At 47.4% G+C, this 20,135-nt stretch overlaps 1 pseudogene; it reads right to left on the bottom strand.

Annotated features, from left to right (window-relative positions):
* Positions 1 to 1,515: 1,515 nt before the first annotated feature.
* LOC136501831 (B-type cell cycle switch protein ccs52A-like) lies at positions 1,516 to 4,857 on the bottom strand (annotated as a pseudogene).
* Positions 4,858 to 20,135: the final 15,278 nt, after the last annotated feature.

Below are 20,135 nucleotides of genomic sequence, written 5' to 3'. Positions count from 1 at the left end.
CTGCAACCCATGTAGATGTCGTTCCATCGCCTTCGCTTGCGCCACCTGCCGATGTTGTCCCACGCCTGACTAGTCTTTGCCATGCAAGGTCACCAGCCGTATTTGCTGCAAGCTGCCAAGTCGATACACGTGCAGCTGCCACTAGTCATCGTCAAGCTGATCACCACCTCCAAAAACTTCTCGAATTATAGCTCCCATAGACTAAGCTGTCTCATCAACATAGGAGAAATGCCAAGCGGTGTCTACCAGGCAACAGACACCACATAGACCATGGCAACTCGCTTTTGCTAGCCCAACTCTCCTGTGCCGGCCTCCTCACCAACTTCATAGAAACCTTTGGTTCACGGCTAATACCACCACCCAACAACCGGTATGAACAAGTGTAGCCCGAATCCCTGTGCTATGCCCTCAGGCGCCTTTCACCACAAAATACATCAAACAAGTCGCCTCATTGAAGATTATTGTAGAAGTTTCCTGCGAGGCCTCTGACAACCATCAGGGGGCCCTCCTTGTACCAGAACAACCACCACTATGCAGGACCGCCCGCCCCCACACCGCGCTGATCACTTTGATAACGCCCTTTTGCTAGCCACCTTCTATCACGTCGGCCTCCTTGCTAACTTCACGGACACCTCTAGCACAAGGCCTCTCGCCGTCGCCCTCAATTGCCAAACAGAAGATATGTCCTCAAATCACGTCACCTTCAGGCCCATTATCAGCCATAGTGTACATCTCAAGTCATCGACTTAGTCTCCTTGCTCGACTAGCCAACCCCCAACCATTCACTGACAGACCCACCATCACCGCCACCGCATGATCAGACTGCAACGGTGCCTCACCTCTGTATATGCAATCACCTCACCATTGCACCACCACTCCCATCACCACACAACCATCGTCGTTGCTGTGGATGCCCACATGCCTATATATAGCACACCACCGCGGGGACTTGCAACCCCAAGCGCCTTCTACACTACACCACAACACCAAGATTAGCAATGGATGGTCTGACGCTAAAAGCGGCTACAGCGACAGACAATCTGACGCTAAAAAGTTATAGCGCCAGACTTCTGCAGACGCTGTAAGTCATATCGCTAAAAATCTTTAGCGTCAGACAGTACTTTTAGCGACAGACAGTCTGCTGCCCTGAATATTTATAGCGACAGATAATCCATTGCTAGTTTTTAGCGACAATACTCTGTTATCAAGCATATACCGACAGATCATCTAATAGTCCATGTATTTATAGCGACAGATTGTTCAACAGAACACTATAAATACACCCAAAAAAAATAAATACAATTAGAAAACATTTAGCACATATCAAATCCACTTTCAAGCTTAATGTCCATCCAATAATGGTACAGAAACACATACATCACATGGAGGTCAATACATGTAAGATACAATCTGTCTTGCACACCATATGTTTGTGTACTGAAGTTAGACACCAAAAGATTACATGAATGCACATCACAACAAGCACTACTAGTATTTTGTGTTTAACATACTAAGGTTTGTGCACACAATAATTTTTAGGAACTCAAAAACCAAAAGCAATGGCTTACCAACAATAGAGCACATCCACCAGGTTATGTGGAGAACCATTTTCCAGAAACTCAAGCCAAAGATTAGTGCCCATCACTTCCTGAAAAATATAACCACCATGTAATTAGGCAAGTGGGGAAAAAAAATGCAAAGCTACTGTATAGTATGAGTTTGTAATCAGCAAGTGTAGACAACCATTTTCTAGAAACTCAAGCCAAATTACAGGTTTTTTTCTCCTACTGCAGTTAAATAGTCATCTACTATAACCAATGAGGAATAGACAACAAACCCCAAGCATGTCAGGATGGAACAAGATGAAATCATCACTTCTGTAGTATTACAGCAGTGAGTTAAATGTTATTTGCTGGTTCCTGGCTTTCTGCAAGTGATATTTATCTACTCAGATTAGTTTGGGATCACTCTGTGAAAATGAATGACCTTGGTTACTTTTTTCACAGTCAGACATTGACATCTTAAGTGCAAGAATGCATCGAACACAGTTTTAATTCTCCTAGAAGGTAATCAGGTCTCAAGTGCTATGTGTTTAGGATCAAATTTGGATTCAGAAGCTGACCGTTGGATTAACTAAATTATATCTTCACAGCTGGGCTGCCTGTTAAACACAAAATGGTTGTAACTAGCTATAGCAAGTATAATAGTACATATTTGTTCAAGTAAACTTTTGGGCGTGTTTTTTTCCACACCATAAACAGGGATGAGCATCTATAGATTAATCCCAAAAGTCAGGGTGCAGGAAATATATTACAAGTGTGATATACTCTTCAGAAAATGATTGCAATTTTTGTAATGATGAGAAGAGAGATAAACAAGGATTGCAGGTATTAACACATTGAAAACTACCTAGGTGCCAGTGTCCACACAGCTCAATGATTGCAATTTTTGTAATGATGAGAAGAGAGATAAACAAGGATTGCAGGTATTGACACATTGAAAACACTACCTGGCTTCCAGTGTCCACACAGCTCAAGTGTGTATTTGTGGTCGTATTCCAAAATCGTATGCATCTATCTGCGGTTCCTCCACCAGATGCAAGCAGGCCATGGAGATGAGGTGACCAGGCAATAGCTTTGACAGCTGCTGTGTGCTCCGTATACTTCAGTACTGGTTGTACTGAACGTGGATTCCAAACAAAAAGCTGGACAAAGGGGAAATATTAGTATGGGAAAACAGCAATGTGGAATCCTAAGAACAATGCATTCCAAACTAACAGGAACATATGGACAGGCATCTTACTCTGTTATCATTGCCACCTGATGCAAGCTGACAATTGTCGTAAGACCACTTGAGTCCACAAACCTGGAAGATATGTGAGATTAGGAATCCATGCGTTACCGAAATAGAAAACTGAAGCTTCACTAGGATAATGAATATACTTGCCAGACCATCAGAAATTTGATGCACTAATACATATAAAAAAGTCATATTATAAGGAGACATGAATAGATTACCTCAGATTTATGCCCGGTAAGCTTGCTAACATAATCTTCTTGAGCATGGACATCATGGTGGAGGATGCTCTTGTCACGGCTTCAATGAAGAACTCCATGCAAGAGCACCTACACGCATGCGATGGCTTTCCATTGTTCTTATTTTTTTACAACGAGTTGCATCCCAGATCTACATAAGATAAAATGTAATGATAATCAGATTTGCAGGTACTCATAAAGTAACAATTTTACATACCAATGCAGATGGCAAACAGAATGATCATTTGACTGTTTCTATGAATTTATAAATCGATCCCCTACAGGAATAAGGGTGGTTCTAAATCAAGAGCAAAACTGGATAAAATTGATTCGAGTTTGAGGTTTGAGCATATAGAAGAATGGCATTTACAATTGTTAAGGTTTTCCATAAAGTATAAAACTATTAAGGTTTTACACAGAAGGTTTTTGTGTCAATCGAGTACAATCAATAGGGTAGATTACCATAATAAACCAATCAATATACTAAGTGCTAAAAGGCACATTGTCTACACCTGAGCTGGTTTTGCAAAATTGTCAAATTTATTCCATGTGCTGTATACAGCTGTAATTCTTGATGATACATTGCACTAAAAGGGATTTAGATATCATCCAACACTTGACGGCATATCAAATAACAATATTCAAGGTAAGAACGGGACATAACCTGAACTTTTCCTTGATTTGTGCCTACAGCTAGGTGAGTGCCACGCTGCGCCCACCCCACAGAACAAACATTGTCATCCACCCCCAAATCACAAAGCTTGGTGACCTATACAATGATAAATAAATCTATTAACAATCCATCTTCAATTCTCAGTGACGATATACCTTAAGGATGACCACGGTTGCTTACCTTGCTGGTGCATGCATTCCACAAGTAAACGCAATTGCCCAACCCAACAGCGAGGACATTATGTGAAGACCAATCGAAGAGGTTGAGGTAGAAGTCGTCCTGCAAAGCGGGCGCATCCAGCACCTACAAGCAACATCAAGAAAATTTAATAGCGCAAAGACACAAATTGTTGGCACGAAGTCTACAAATTTCGCATTATGTTCGTGAAAAAAACGTCTCTTTCAGCATTTCGGAATGCAATTGGCTAGATGTCAAATCTTTCACGCCCCCAAGAAGCAGCGAGGCTAGCTCAAGAAACAGAACCCAAGAAACCTAAATCAAGAAACAGAGAAGGCCCAATCAAGAAAGCACCAAATCCAATTCCCCTTCTCACCTTGTAGAGCGACCTTGGGACCTTCCTTGGTCCTGCGCCCCTCGTGGTGAAAATGCCGGGAACAGCGGGTCCTCCTCTTCCTCTCCCAAAAAAAGAGCCCTCTTGGCGCTCCGGCGCACCTCTGCCTTGAATCTAAATATGTTCCCGGTGGCGGGGGTGCCCACAGGCGAGGGCCCCGGGGAGGAGGACAACGAGCACGCGGTGGCCGAGGACGCAACCCGGTCGGGCGTGTCGGGACCGAAGAGCACAGCGCGAAGGAGCATGCAGTAGGGCGATGCAGCGGGCGCAGATCCAGACGAGGCCCTGGGGCCGCCTTCGTGGGAGGATGCGGCGGAGGGCGAGGGGGCGAGGTCAAAGAGCACGAGGTTTGATCCGGTGCGGCTGGGGATGAGGCGGTCGTTGTAGACGGTGCGGGAGGCCGGCGTCGGGGCGGACGCCGGCGCGGATGCGTGCGTCGGCGTGGCGGAGTCGCGGGAGGACAGTGCCGAGGCGAGGTGCGAGTTGGGCATGGACGCCGGCGTCGGCGGCTTTGAGGACGGCCCCGCCGCCGAGTTCTCCATTGGCAACGGCAGCGTCGGCGTGAGGTGGTGATCCATGGGCAGGGGTCGTGGAGAATGGGAATTGGGGATTAGGGTCGAGGGGATACGGTGCGAGTGCGATGGGGTCGAGGGCATGCGAGCTCAGCGTGGGGCCCATTTTCTTTAGTGACAGATAGATTGACGGTATACTTGGCTTTAGCGACAAACGTTTCAATGCTAAATATGAATACCTATAGCGACAGACACTAAATCGCTAAATGAGGATTTAGCGTCAAATGGTCTCTGAGTTATCTTTAGCGTCAGATCATCCATCACCAAATATAATTTTTAGCGTCAGAGGTCTGATAGTGAAGCGGTGTTGTGGTGTAGTACTTAGCTAATTCAGACTGCATCTTATATATGAACTTATGATTGTGGGTGCCATGCTAACCTTGGACTCAGGAAGGAACTAACATTTGTGGTCTTTTGCTATTGCATACTCATCTCTGGATTTATTACCTGGTAAATTTTCCAACAACTGATTCAAATTTTCTAGAGAAACAAATATATCAGAAGAGCCGTCGATTATATAAAAAAGATGAAGAACCCAAACTGGCTAATACAACAGAGCAACGATAACCCGAAAGGGTCAAAACAACAATGAGTAAAGACAACTAGCTAAACTAATAACTGTAAGCAACTATGAACTATCGACACTGGTGGATTAGACTGAGCCCTCAACACGCACCGTACAACACCAAAGCACCCACTCCTCCACTCGAAAGCAACTACAACCACTACCACTCGTCCAAGGAGCAAATCCCTGGCCCCAACGATACAATAGTGCCACTGGATGACAAAGCAACATGTCAAACACACCATCATCACCACCTGCGCCATCATATTGACGACGTTCCACGCTGTGCCAGCCGCTTCCATGCAGGGCTAACCGCCACAATCCACTGCAACCCATGTAGATGTCGTTCCATCGCCTTCGCTTGCGCCACCATGCCGATGTTGTCCCACGCCTGACTAGTCTTTGCCATGCAAGGTTACCAGCCGTATTTGCTGCAAGCTGCCAAGTCGATACACGTGCAGCTGCCGCTGGTCATCGTCAAGCTGATCACCACCTCCAAAAACTTCTCGCATTATAGCTCCCATAAACTAAGCTGTCTCATCAAGATAGGAGAAATGCCAAGCGGTGTCTACCAGGCAGCAGACACCACATAGACCATGGCAACTCGCTTTTGCTAGCCCAACTCTCCTGTGCCGGCCTCCTCACCAACTTCATAGAAACCTTTGGTTCACGGCTAATACCACCACCCAACAACCGGTATGAACAAGTGTAGCCCGAATCCCTGTGCTATGCCCTCAGGCGCCTTTCACCACAAAATACATCAAACAAGTCGCCTCATTGAAGATTATTGTAGAAGTTTCCTGCGAGGCCTCTGACAACCATCAGGGAGCCTCCTTGTACCAGAACAACCACCACTATGCAGGACCGCCCGCCCCCACACCGCGCTGATCACTTTGATAACGCCCTTTTGCTAGCCACCTTCTATCACGTCGGCCTCCTTGCCAACTTCACGGATACCTCTAGCACACGGCCTCTCGCCGTCGCCCTCAATTGCCAAACAGAAGATATGTCCTCAAACCATGTCACCTTCAGGCCCATTATCAGCCATAGTGTACATCTCAAGTCATCGACTTAGTCTCCTGCCTCAACCAGCCAGCCCCCAGCCATTCACCGGTAGACCCGCCATCACCGCCACCGCATGATCAGACTACAACAGCGCCTCACCTCTGTATATGCAATCACCTCACCGTTGCACCACCACTCCCATCACCACACAATCATCATCGTTGCTGTGGATGCCCACATGCCTATATATAGCACACCACCGCGGGGACTTGCAACCCCAAGCGCCTTCTACCTCACTATTGCCACCGCTGCCTCTTAGCTTCCACCTCGAGTCCAATTCCTTTCTTGTCGAGCCACGCTGCTTCCACTTGGGCTCGCATGCGCCACAGTGGCAGGCACCACACACGACGCATGCTATAGCTCCACCACACGCACGATGTCTGAGCCCACTGGTGCCTTTCGCATCCGCCCCCACGCAACCTTGCATCGGCCCAGCCGCCGCACCGCCCCACCGTCTTCACCATGGACAGCTTGCTGTCACCTCCGCGCATGCCAAGCCTTGGCCCAGACACCGCATCGCACCCACTGTCGTCACCACGGACGGCTTGTCATCATCTCCACGTAGTGTTGCCTGGGCCCAGCCATCGCACTCCTCGCACGGCCATCATCTGAGCCGCTAGGCCCCAGCGTGCTCGGCCAGCCCTGCCACCGCCACATCACCATCACGGAGCTGCACAAAATGCAGCCCCATGGCCTGCAAAGTTCCCCACAACAAACCGCCAACACAAGGAACACCGCCCTCGACAGATCCGGCATTCCCTGCCTACTAGCCACCGGATCTAGCAACGGCGGCAGTGGATCTAGTCAACACCCAGCAGAGTCATGCCTGCCACCTAGATCATCTAGACCATTGAGCCACAGGAATGCCGCAAATCACCTGTTTCCGGTGGAATGCACTCGGCAAATGTTTTGGCACTCGGCAAATCACCTGTTTCTGGTACTGCCGGGAGGGCACCGGGGACGAGCCATCGCCGGCCGGCCGCCGTCGCCTTGCCATGGGCCCATGGCCACCTCCTGACTCAGAGGGAAGGGAAAGGCCCGCCGTTGCCAACCTCGTGGCTGCACGGGACTCCGGCGGCCAGCTCCGACAGCCACTACCGGGAACGGGAGCTTTGTCGTGTGCCTAGGGCACACGGCAAAGCCACAAATACACTCGGCAAACTCTTCTCCGAGTGTAACACTCGGTAAAGGGCACTCGGCAAAAATTTCATCGGCAAACTAACTTTGCCGAGTGTTTTTCGTTGGGCACTCGGCAAAGACGTTGCCGAGTGCCCAAAAAACACTCGGCAAACTTTTTCTTCAAAAAAAAATAAAAAAACAAGCACCGGTCGCCACCACCGGCCGGCCACCACCACCGGCCGCTCCAACCACCGGCGTGCACACGAGGAACTTCACCGAAACCAACGTTGGCCGCCGACCCGAAGCCAACACCGCCCTCTGTCCTAGATCCACCGTCGCCGTCGTCCTAGATCTACCGTTGCCGGATCCGCACCTGGACGAGCCGAGTGGCCCGCCGCCACCGGATCTGCACCTGGACGCGTCGAGCGGCCAGCCGCCGCCGGATCTCACCCGCGCGTCGCCGGAGGTGGAGGCTGGCCCTCGAGCGCTTCTAGGGCCTACCGACGGAGCCCGCTCGACCCTCATGCACCACCTCCACTGGACCTCCTCGCAGATCTGCCCTCGCCACACCTCCTCGCAGATCCGCCCTTGTCATACCTCCACCACGTAGATCCGCTTGAGCGCTGCTGCCTTGGAGCCACCAGGACACGAGGAGCCCCGCCAGCGATGTGCGCGCTAGGCCTCAGTCCCAGCTAGTGAGCGCCCCAACTAGATCCGCCGGTTGTGCGACGAGGGAGGGAGGAGAGGCACCACTGAGAGAGGGAGTGGGAGGCCGGAGTGTAGAGGGAGAGGCGCCACCGAGAGAGGGAGTGGGGGCCGGCCGCCGACAGCAGCGGTCCGGGAGGGGAGGGGCACGCAAGGTGCTCGGGTGGGGACTGGGGAGGGGACGGGAGGGGGGTATTTGACGAGATTTTTTTTTGTTTGCCGAGTGTCCGATCTGGACACTTGGCAAAGTTTCCAGAAAAAAGATTATTTATTTGTTTACCGAGTGTTTTAGATCTGAGCACTCGGCAAAGTTTTTTTTTAATTTTTTTTCTTTTTCAGAAAAATATTTTATTTCTTTGCCGAGTGTTCTAGATCTGAGCACTCAGCAAAGTTTTTTTTCCCATTTTTTATTCTTCTTCTTTTAAAAAAATGATTTTATTTCTTTACAGAGTGTTTTTTTGGACACTCAGCAAACCATCTCTTTGCCGAGTGTTTTTTTTACACTTGGCAAACTATATATTTGCCGAGTGTTTTTTTGTTGACACTCAGCAAACTCCCTCTTTGCCGAGTGTTTTTAGCTCAGCACACGATAAAGAGCTTCTTTGCCGAGTGTTCGAGGGAATGCATTCGGCAAACATAAAAGTACTCGGCAAAGAGCTGGTTTCCGGTAGTGAGCATCTACTTAGATCCACCCCACCTGGACCATCGTGGATTGCCAGGCTTGACAAAGAAGAGGGTGCCAAAGTGGGGAAAGGGAGTGTGAAGCGGAGAGAGAGGAGAGGAGGAGAAGATAACAGGTGGGCCCGAGGGAGAAAATGTCAGGTAGCTTAAAATTGTGCGCATAAATTTCATGCTTGTCACTGCGCTCCGCTGTTGCCCAGTTCCCCTCGCCCCGTTTTGCTTCGTCGCCCAGCTTGCTGGCATATCCTCGTCGTGTCGCTGGCTGTTGCGTTTCGCCCGCACGACAGTTAGCCGTCCGATGCAACGGACGGCATCCAGGCCGACGGCGCAACGTCAGAAGGAGCTAGGGCTTCAAGCCTTCAAGTGAGAGAGCGAGACGGGTCTCCATCCGTCTGTTTCCGGTCACTCCGCAGCTAGCCGGCTCACAGAGGCGTCGTCTCCAAGAGCCGCCGCCCCCGCCGCGCCGCGCTTTCGTTCGTCGGCCACTGCAAGCTGCGAATCGTGGATCCTATCCCCACTGCTAAGCTGAGGTTTGCTCCGATCTCTGTAGTTTGGACTTTGGACTTCTCGCTCTTCTCCCAAATCGTTTTTTGGCTCTCTCTGATCCGATCCGATCCCTACCGCTACGGGTTTTGCTGGCTGTGCGCTTTCTTTCTTCTCTTCGCACTCTTGGATCCTGAGTCGCGGTGGACAGGGGGTGGTGTGGACTTGTACTGGGGAAGAACAGATGTGCTTACTTGCTTTCGGTTGGAGCCGTCGAGGTGTGGACAGGCAAGTAGTTGGCAGCGGCGGCGGAACCTTTTGCGATGCCATACGCGGGCTTTCACGCCGCCGCGGTATCGATCTAGCGCTGCCGCTGTAGTTAGCGCGCTGGGAGCCAGACCCCACGACGGGCGAGAAGAAGAGGAGCACAGCCGCAGTGCTCGCCGGTCGCCGCTGCGGCATGAAGCAAGCGCATCAGGGGGGGGGGGGGGGGGGGGGGGGGGGGGGGGTCGATCTGTGCCGCCCGAACCAAGCGGCAGCCGTGGTGCTCGCCGCTGTAGCACAGTTCGATCGGACGACCCAACCTGGATGCGCTCGATCGAGCTCAAAACGACGCTTGCTGCAGACTGCAAGCAGTCCCCCATTGAACCGTTCGCCCATCTAAAACCGTGTCCAGCATTGCGTGCGGTATCAGAGAGGTCGGCTGGGGTATCAGAGAGGTCTTGGCATGGTGTCCCAACTCCCAAACTTCCTATCCCAACGATGAGCTCACGGCAATACAGAAAGGCTGGGCTGCTGGCTGACCTTGCATTGGAAAGCACCCGATTGAGGACTCACATCCATGTTGATGGACAGAAGTTAGTAGCTCTCTTCAGTAGTGGTAAGAGGCTAAGAGCCAGTTGATGGCGGGGAAACAAGCATGCAGCTATGACCCGCCTCCGCGTCAGCAGAGACAAATTTGGTTTTGGTTAAATTTAATTGGAACAAAAGAAAAAGAATAGGTATTGCAAGTTCATACTTCCATAATTCTTATATTTGCATAAAAATTATGTTAATTACATCTCCGTAAAGAACACCCTTGATTAAGAGTTTCAACATGAGTACATAAAAAATAAGATTACATCATATGGCTTCCTATTACAAACTACAAAAGAAAACAAAGTCTTCAATCTTGTAGTCGTGGATGAATGCATGTGTATATTTTGCACTTCGGCCATGTCATTTCTTGGATGAATAGTGCATTGTATCATGTATGCACCTGGTTTACATTGAAGACTAAATTTGATATGGTCTCATCAAACCATGCAGAGCCATGAATAATTGACATGTTTTGGTATATGTAGATGCACTCAATATATGGTGCAATATTTATATGGGCAAAAACAAGGTGATTATCTTGTCAAGATTCAAGAAGATATGTTGTTGCGCCAAACCTAGGCGCGACGCATGGAGTTGATTTGTTTTATCAAAATTAGCGTACAAGTTCATGACATGGTATTTGACCAAAGATTCACAAGTACTTACGCTATTTTATTTTATTTAATTTAACGGCTTAGCTAGACATGACATTTTATAGATGCAGGCTAACTAACTGCAAGATTTAAGTTAGCCGTGTTGCATGGCATTTGGAGAGCCTACATGGGGCATAGTTGACATGTTTATCCAAATTAAATATAAATTATGATGATGGATGAATATGACCAAGCTTATTTGAACTAGCCAAGTCTACGTATTTGTAACATTTTTGTTATTTTATTTGACTGTAGCGCTGCAGCTGGTTAATTAGCATCAGCGGTCATGGCTTGAGATTTGACATGAATTAATAAACAGGTTTCGCTTAGTTTAGCAGGGGTTCGGATGAAGGCCACCTAAACACATAAAAAGAACATTATTTTATAATCTATTGGCTAAGATAGCCACCTCGGAGTGACCATTGATTTTATTTTGTCTCTGCAAAATTTATTAGATATGAATGCAGCGTATCTGTTAATTTTGACGCAACACTAAATTGGCACTTTTTTGGGTATATATATATTCTCACGCAAGCCGGAGCAGGCATGCTAATTAGACCAGAACGCAATGCTAATTTGCATGTAATCTTTATTTTCTTTATAGACATAGGACATGCAGATGTCAATTGACTTTACGTGGTTGCCGGTGATCTTGGCAGGGGTTTACTATACTTTTTCATGGACGCAATCCAGTTAAAAGCAAGACTTGCTTTTGACTTTACCAGTGAGATTCATACTGGTGTAATGCACGAATACAGGAGGTAGCATGCAGTTCGGACGCTAGCTAGTTAGTTTGTACAAGAAATGCTAATTAGCCAGAAGATGGATATATTTATATACACTTATATATGCAGTACGTTGACAATGTCTTGTTTTTTATATAATTTCATTTGCACATATGATTGTTTCTTTGATTTGATAGAAACCCATGCATGATCTTTCTTCATGATAGTAGCATGCGAGTTCTTTATTTTCTTTGATGCATGATAAGAACAGGCCGGCGTTGCCATGGCCAAAACACATATAGATTTGTTTAGATATGGAGCCGATCGTGTTCATATTAAATTTATCATGAACCGGGTGGAGCGCGTTCACCAATTTTGTGCCATGAACCTTTAACCGGGTTGGAGCCAAGATCGCGTCCAACCGAATTTTCACCATGAACATAACCGGGGTGGAGCAACGGCGCGTCCGACCCAATTTTCAACTATGGCATGGAGCCAAAATGCATCCTAACCCGCATTTCACCGAGGCATATTTGCTGCCTTTTTACACCTTCACCAGGGCATATCGCCCATGTGCAAAGCACGGTCGTGGCACTGTTGGCCGACCTTTCATCGGAGATCAGACTCAGGCGTGGGGCGCCGGCCTTGTTTGGCCCTTATAAGCTACGCATGAGGCCTTACATTGAGTTTGGAGCCGGTGAAGATTTGGTCATTACAGAACCTCGATCAAGCCATGAAGATTAGAGCATGAGGAGAGGAATCAGAAGAATGCCATGCGGTCTCTCACCTTCCCCTGAAACTCGACGAAGCAGCAGCTTTTTATCTCTCCTGTGGCAGCCTGACGGTGCTTTCAGGTGGGTGAGTGCGGTGCAGCACCCTGGCGGCACCGTGGATCAGAGAGCCGAGGTGTATGTGTGTGTGTGTCTCACGGTGCCCACTATTTATAGAGCAGAGCAGACGGAAGTTGCCTGGAGGTTTGGCGCCTAGAGTATTTGATTTCAAACGATCGCCATAAGCGACGCTCAGCGTCCTTCTTTGTATCCCTGTGCGCGCTGGCGAGGTGCGTGCGATCGTGGCTTCATTTAAACTTGGTCAGAGGAGTTCACGATGAACCTGGTCAAGGCAGAATCGTCTCCTGTCTGGACTGCTGGATACGTCCAAGCTTCGGTGCCTGTTTTGTGGGTCCATCAACTAGATTAACTTGCTGGTTGAATTTAAGCCGAGTAATATTCTGGTCGTGCACCTGAATATGCAAGTGTAAACTACATGCATGAGGTTTCTTTTCTTTTCTCACTATCTTTTTTCTTTTCTTTTTGGTTAATCACTACGTCACTCATTGCACCAAATTAATTGATCATTTAATCAACAACCTTTTTAAATTCATATTTTATCTGTATTTACCGCATAATATCCGGCCAGTCGCGCGCATTCTCGAATACATGTTATTTAATTTATATGTAGGAAACACATGCGCATATGCCTTCTAGTCATGTATATTTGGGTGTACTATATTTCATAACCAATATCATTTCTCTTATTATTCATTTCTTATTTATATGCATGGAGTTTGGCCATATATATTATTTATTTGAAGCAAATATTGCACATATTATAGGTGAGCCAAAAACCGTGTCAACACCAGTGCAGCAGTAGATTACGAATTAGTTGGACGACACCCCACATTTGGAACAGGCATAGTATTTTGCTGGCCAGTAGATTACGAATTAGTTGCTGAATGGCACATGAAAAAAAAATTAATCAGTTTACCTAGAATTTGTTGGATTATTCTATTATGTATTTTCTGTCAGGTATATATATATATATATATATATATATATATATATATATGTGTGTGTGTGTGTGTGTGTGTGTGTGTGTGTGTGTTAATCTATAACTGGCTACAGAATATGTAATTTTGTAGCCGGACCCAACCACCAAGCGGCCGCATAGACCCACCTGAGACTAATCCAATTATTTGACCCAGTTCTGCCTGGCTTGGCTTGGCTGCAAACACGTCCGTGGCTTGGCTTGGATGCCTGGCTCGTAAATCTAGCCGTTTATATTAATTGGAATTGGATCGCACACCCCTTAATCACGTTGCTTCCTAAATCACTCCGTTGGTAGGCCCCGAGCCCCCGACTCGACTCCCCGCGACCGTCCGCACTGTTAGAACAAGCGTGCTGGCGGATGTATATTTTGGCAGATGACTTCTGGTCCAATTCACGGTGTGTTTGATATGATGCCCAACTTATTTTATCTTCCAAGTGATTTACTGACTTTTATGTTTCGAGTAGATCGAGATGAAGATTTGATACGTATTGGATGCTTTTGGAGGTAGCAAGTTCCTATGGCCCCGTTCGCTTGTCTGAATTCTGGAGAAATCTGGATGGTTTAGAGGAATGTTGGATGAATTTGTATGAGAAAAACACTATTCTGGATGAAAAAAATAAGTAGATCAAGCCGGGTTTAAGGGCACGCGAACGTGATGTTATGCCAATGTTCTAATCCTTATATATATATTTATGCAATGTTGCCGAGTCCATAGATATAATGTTCTAATCCTTGCATGCTATGCCAATGAATGTTGCAGTCTGCAAGGAGAAGGTACATCAAGCATGTCATTGGGACCTAGGAGCACAGAATCAACTTGCACCGTGGAGGCTACAGGCACGCACACCTTTGAGATTGATGGCTACAACCTAATTAACGAACAACTTAATAAGCGTTGGCAATTTCATAAGGTCAACCACCTTCGAAGTTGGCTTCAACTGGGCCGTCCGCTTCTACCCCAATGGCACTTGTGCGCTATTTAGCAACAACGTGGCAGTCTCCTTGGAGCTAATGAGTAGCAATGCCGAGGTGAGTGCACACTACAACATCCAATTCATGGGCGGCAGGTACCTCAAGATGGACAGCCAGTTGTCGTGGCTTTGGAGTGAAGCATCACGCCTGTTCAGGACCAGCAACCTCTCAGACGGCCAATATCTACCAAGGCACATGGGTTACTTGCTGAGGAGCAACTTCGAGCAGTGGTTTGTCCAGAATGATCATGCAACCATTCACTGTGACCTCACTGTGATACGAAAACCCACCTTGTGTAACAACCTGGATTTTTGTGCCCAAAAATCCCAACTTTTTAAAAAATTTTGCTTGAATGTGTGCTGCATGTAAATATTAGGTCAAACTTAACTCAAAAGTTTTCCCTTCCCACCCCAAATTCAAAATCCGAGCTTCAAAACTTTTTAGAATGAACTGCTTGTCATGAAGGTTGGCCACCTATGTGACAAAAGGTGTTTTAAAATAAAATGTTTTTGAGAAGGAAATTAAAACCTTGGTTGAATTCGAGCCGCACTCGAATTCAACATGCAACCCGCACTCGTGATTTATTATTTTTCTAAAACAAAAATCTAACTCTCTCCCATCTTCTTCAAATCGAGTTTACAAATAATTGTGCACCATTTAGTATAAGATGCATGTGTGTTTGGATTTTTTCTTGGTTGTGCTTGGGGGTAGCCTTAATACCCAAAAAAACACTAGAGCAAAATAGGAAAATCTCCTCCTTTGTGTCCTGGCCGACAGGCCCTTTTGGCCTAGCTGTCCTCCCTTCCTCCTTTTTCCTTCCTTCCTATCAGTCTGGCCCAACTTCTTCCCCTCCTCTCGTTTTGTCGCCAGCCCAGACAACCAAGCCGGCCTAGCCGCATCCTCAAGCCCAACCCGGCGCCTCTCTCTTCTACCGGCCCAAGCCACCAAGCGCCGCCTGCTCCCGTCTCGCGTACGAAGGAAGCAAAGCCACCGCTCTTGCATGGCCTAGATGGCTCACATGTCAGCCGCGAGGAGTAAAGGCAGATCCGAGGACGCCGTTCACTCCGTCTTCTTTTCCGTTCCCAATAGTGTCGTCTTCCACCTCCCAACCGCTCCTCCTCGCTCTTCCGTCCGTCATCCAGGGCTTCGTTCGGCTGGCTGGCTGGGCTGAGCCCGGCTGGCCAGCTCACTCACAGAAACACTATTCACATCCAGACAGAACAGTATTTTTCTCTCACAACAATCAGCCGGAACAGTATTTTGGCTTATTTTTCAGTCCTGCCGAACAGCCCCCAGAGCCGCAAGGATCCGAGGCGGTGCCCCTCACCTGCCCCCGCGTGACGCTAGCATGGGCCCGCCTCAGGCCGCACCCTTGACCGTGCGGACGGAGCCCCGACGCCCCCTTCTCGAACCTTCCCAGCCCGATCACCTGCTCCGGACCCTGGATGCTTGCCACGTCGCGTCGGCCATCCAATCAGACGGCGCGGATGTCGGCACCCTCACCTGGAACCCTAGCGCTGGGGCTACAAATACCCCCAGCCAGCGAGTGCCCTCACCATCTCATAGCCCCACCACCACAAGCCTCCCTCATGTGCCTTCTCTGTCTCCCTCGCCCTCTCGCGTGCGTTCTGTCGCGAGCAGTCGCGACGCGACCACAGCACCGACCATCTCCATCACAACGTTGATAGCTTGCTGCTGCCCCCACCGTCTCCCGCCACCGCGCGAGAACACCGTGGTCGTGCCTCCTCGGAGCTCTGCCTGATAGTTACATAGGATCGGCTAGGTGTAGATCAGCTAGGTCTAACTGATATTTGGGATAAATAGTGAACCCTAGAACATATACTAGTAATGGGAAAACAGAGAGAGAGGGGTGCAGAGATACAAACCATCGGCCGCCTTCGATGAAAATGAGCTGGGCATGGCGGGTGCGCGGTGGAGGTGCAATGATGACTCGGTGAAGGTGCGACGGTGACGCTTTGGAGGCGCATATCGCAGGGCGGTGGTGCAGAGGCGGGGTGAAGCCGGTGGCGATGCTTCCCGTCACTGGCAGGGCCCCCTCTCTAGATCGTTTAGGGTTTGGGATGTAGGTGGGGTGTATGGTGGCTCAGGTAAACCTCGTGCCTTGTGCTCCGGCCCCCACCTCCCTTTTTTGTGGCGCTGTGCGACAGGGGCCCACCAACCATAGTTAGGGTTGGGCGCCCCTAATCAGGACGTGGATTAAGGCCCAATTGGCCGTTGGGCCAAACTAGTAGGATCAATCTAACATTCTCCCACTTGATCTCACCTTATGACTTAAATTTAACTTACTTACTTTATCTTGTTCACATTCCATCATAGATCAGAGTATAAAGCATGCCTCATCGTCACGGTCTGTTGCCATTAGATTAAATAGCTATAATACACCTCTCTGTTTTAAAACAGATTCTCAACTAGGCCCTCATTGTCCAGGAATCATAGGCTTTCCCTTAAACCCATGTCGGCTAAGTGTTCTCTGAACACGCTGGGTGGTAAGCCTTTTATAAGCGCACGGTCTATTTTCATTAGATTAAACAACTACAATGCACCTCTCTATTTTGAAACAGATTCACCCTCATTGTCCAGAAATCATAGGCTTTCCCTTAAACCCATGGCAGCTAAGTGTTCTTTGAACACGCTGGGTGGTAAGCCCTTTGTAAGTGGATCTACGAGCATCTTTTCTATTCTTATATGCTCAAGACTAATTATATGATCTCGGACTTTATCTTTCACAACATAATACTTTATGTCAATGTGTTTGATAGCACCACTTGACTTATTGTTGTGAGCATAACATAATGCAGGATTATTATCGTAGTATAACTTGAATGGTTTATGTATGTCGTCTACCACTTTCAACCTCGGCATGAATTTCTTCAGCCAATTCACCTGCCCTGTGACCTCATAACATGCTACAAACTTGACATACACTGTGGACGATGTAGTGATGGTTTGCTTTGAGCTTTTTCATGATATAGCTCCTCCTGCGAGAGTGAATATGTATCCTAGTGTGGACTTTCTGTCATCTCCCGCATTATCAGAATCTGTATACCCCTCTATGTGCAGGAAATTAGATCTTCTGTACGTTAGCATGAGACCCTTCGTACCTTGCAGGTAACGTAAAACTTTCTTTACTAATTTCTAGTGTTGTATTCCTAGATTACTCTGATATCTGTCAAGTAACCCGGTAACAAATGCTAAGTCAGGGCGAGTACACACTTGAGCATACTATAAACTTCCGACAACTGAACTATATGGAACCGCTTTCATTTGATCGATCTCATATTGGTTCCTAGGACATTGAAATTCCCCATATCTATCGTCCTTAACTATGGGAGTAGGTGAAGACATACAATTTTTCATACTGTATTTCTTTAGAACTTTTTCTAAGTATGCCTTTTATAATAATCCTAAAACCATCTTTTCTCTATCTCGGTGAATCTCTATTCCTAGGACGAACGAAGCTTCACCGATATCCTTCATATCAAACTTAGAGGACAAGAACTTCTTTGTTTCTAGTAGTAGATTAACATCACTGCTAACGAGCAAGATGTCATCCACATACAAGACTAGGAAAATGTATTTTCCATTCTTGAACTTTGCATTAACGCAATTGTTCTCTATATTTTCTTGAAACCCAAACTTTCTTATTGTACTATCAAACTTTAAATACCAATGGATTTTTTTAGGCGGCATCTCATACGTTCTTTTTCTTCCATAACAAAACCTATCGGTTGTGCCATGTAAATATTTTCCTCCAGATCCCCGTTTAGGAACGTCGTCTTTATATCCTTCTGATGTAATTCTAAATCGTAATGTACTACAAGCGCCAATATAATTCTAAAAGAATCCTTACATGAGACTGGAGAAAATGTCTCATTATAATCTATACCTTCTATAAGGAAAATGGACCCTAGGCCCATTTACTTTGGATTTTGGTGTTTGATGACCAATAGAACCAAATTGAACTAATAAATTTACAAGTGATTGTTTTGTAGTTCAATAGGACGCAAGACGTGACTTGGACGAAGGCGATGTGATGATCTGATGATCAACACCATAAGCAAGACCCTAGGAGCACAAGAGAAGACCCAAGATATCAAGCAAAGTATAAGCACGAAGATAGGAACCAAGCCGTACGCAAGATCGTGAAGAAACGAGCTCACAGAGGTGACCGGATCTGGACCGAATGCTGGTGGAAAGAAACTAGATCCTCTGATCAAGAGGCTCAGCAATAGGCGTCAGCAGTAGCGACCGGACACTGGCGGCAAATCGACCGGACGCAGGAAAGCAGCATCCGATCGAGTACAAAAAGGTTCTAGAGCGGCAAAATTACGATCGGACGAGTCCAATGGCATGTGATCGGACGCTGGCAGCGTTCGATCAGTTGATTGCAGCTCTAACGGTCGGGACGACCAGACGTGTCCGATCAGGACGTGATCAGTGTTCGGTCAATAGTAGAAAAACGGGATTTCGTCCCCAATGGCTACTTTCTCAGTGGGGCTTATAAATACAACCCCCAACCGGCCATTTGATGTGTGTGGAGCTGAGAAAACATATCAATGGTGTTGATACACCATTTAGTGATCTCCATTTGCATAGTGCTTAGTGATTCATTAGGTGATTAGCGTAGGTGCTTTGCGAAGTGCTTAGGTTGATTAGACCACCGCTTATGTGCTTGCTCTAGGTTTAGGCCTAGTGTTTAGTGAGGTTTGCATACCTCTTACCACTTGATGCTTGCGCACACCATTGTTGTACATCAGAGGGGCTTGTAGTCTTGTGAGATCACACCAACCGCGTTTGTGGTGTGGCCGCCGCCGTGTACCGAAGGGAACAAGGCCCATGGTGTTTCGGGCGGAAGCTTGATAGTGAAGACGATGGGGAGCATCTGAGAGAGGCTTGCCGGAAGGCACATCGGAGACCCACTTGAGCGTGGGGAAGGCCCGAGGCTATCCACGGAGTTACCCGACCGAGAGCTTGGCCCTTGTGAGGGATTCCTTGCGAGGGGCTCCAACGAGGACTAGGGGGAAGCTTGCGTGCTTCTCGATACCTCGGTAAAAATACCGGAGTCATTGATGGGAGTTTGCATATCTCTACCTTGCTCTTTAGCTTTTGCATTTACATTGATTGTATTACTCCTTTTGCGGTAGAGATAGCAACACACTAGTAAAACCGTAGTTACACATTTAGATAGTTTATCTTTTGCATATGTTTTGCTAATGTTAGAAAAAGAGACTGTAGTTGCACATTTAGATAGTGGAGAATTTTAGGCGTCACGGTCCCCTACAAGTGGTATCGAAGCTCGGTTGGCTCAATTTGGACCTTTGGCTTAACCGCTGTTGAGCCGGCACAATTTAGAGTGGTTGAGATGGATACCTCTAGGCCTCCACACTTTGACGGCACTAACTTCCCTTATTATAAAGCTAGAATGGCTTGCCACCTTGAGGTGTTTGTAGAGTCACTCGTGATGGGATGAAACCCATTAAGAATCCCGATAAACCCACAAAGAGTGAAGAAAAAGAAATGCATTTCAATGCTAGAGCTAAAAATTGCTTGTTTGAATCTTTTAGCATGGGTGTATTTAACCAAGTGTTCACTTTAAATACAGCACAT

Source organism: Miscanthus floridulus, chromosome 13 (genome assembly GCF_019320115.1).
Source record: "Miscanthus floridulus cultivar M001 chromosome 13, ASM1932011v1, whole genome shotgun sequence".
NCBI classification, from domain to species: domain Eukaryota; kingdom Viridiplantae; phylum Streptophyta; class Magnoliopsida; order Poales; family Poaceae; genus Miscanthus; species Miscanthus floridulus.
Note: the sequence above shows the minus strand (reverse complement) of the source record. Positions and strands in the feature narration are given on the sequence as shown.